This window comes from Nansenia antarctica (genome assembly GCF_963989245.1).
Source record: "Nansenia antarctica genome assembly, chromosome: 9".
Taxonomy (NCBI): domain Eukaryota; kingdom Metazoa; phylum Chordata; class Actinopteri; order Argentiniformes; family Microstomatidae; genus Nansenia; species Nansenia antarctica.
In genome coordinates this window covers 8,697,865-8,698,509 of record NC_137679.1, presented here as the reverse complement: position 1 = coordinate 8,698,509, position 645 = coordinate 8,697,865, and positions in this window count along the sequence as shown.

The window sequence follows — 645 nt, the reverse complement described above, 5'->3', positions numbered from 1 at the left end:
CTGTCTAAGCTGAAAGGGCAAACTGTTCTAACACTTCTTTCAGGTCACCACTATGACTAAAGTAAATAGGCTATACGTCAGAGAGTTGTTAAAGAATAAGAGAATGAATGAACAGATGGTATAGGACAGATAACAGATTCAGATGGTAGGATACAATATCATATTTGACCACAAAATCATCTTGTTCGGTACTGTATGGTCTAGTATAATTTGATTCCTTCATTCATGTTTGTTTCCTCACTGTGTATTGGTACAATCATTTGTGATCATTTTTTACAATAAATACTATACATCAGTCTAAAATACAATACAACGACATGGCTTTGTTGTTTTAAAATATATCAATGGGAAGCTATAAAAAGATCATGGCTTAGATCGGTGGTGAAGTCGAGTTGATAAATACCGGATCTCCTCGTAGCTGATAACTAGCGCCTGTGTGCTGGTGTGGGTATGGAGCCAAGCTGCTCCCTTTGTAAGCCTTGGGAGAATTGGTAACATAGTACTTAAGCCTGGCATGTGAATTAATAGTCTCAACTCTTAAGTGATGTTAATTGCGTTGAGAAAGAGTGTGGGGTGCCCTACCCACCAATTAGCAGGAGCCTCACTTATGGGAGGGTGTGGGGGGAGGAGGGGGTGGGGGGGTGG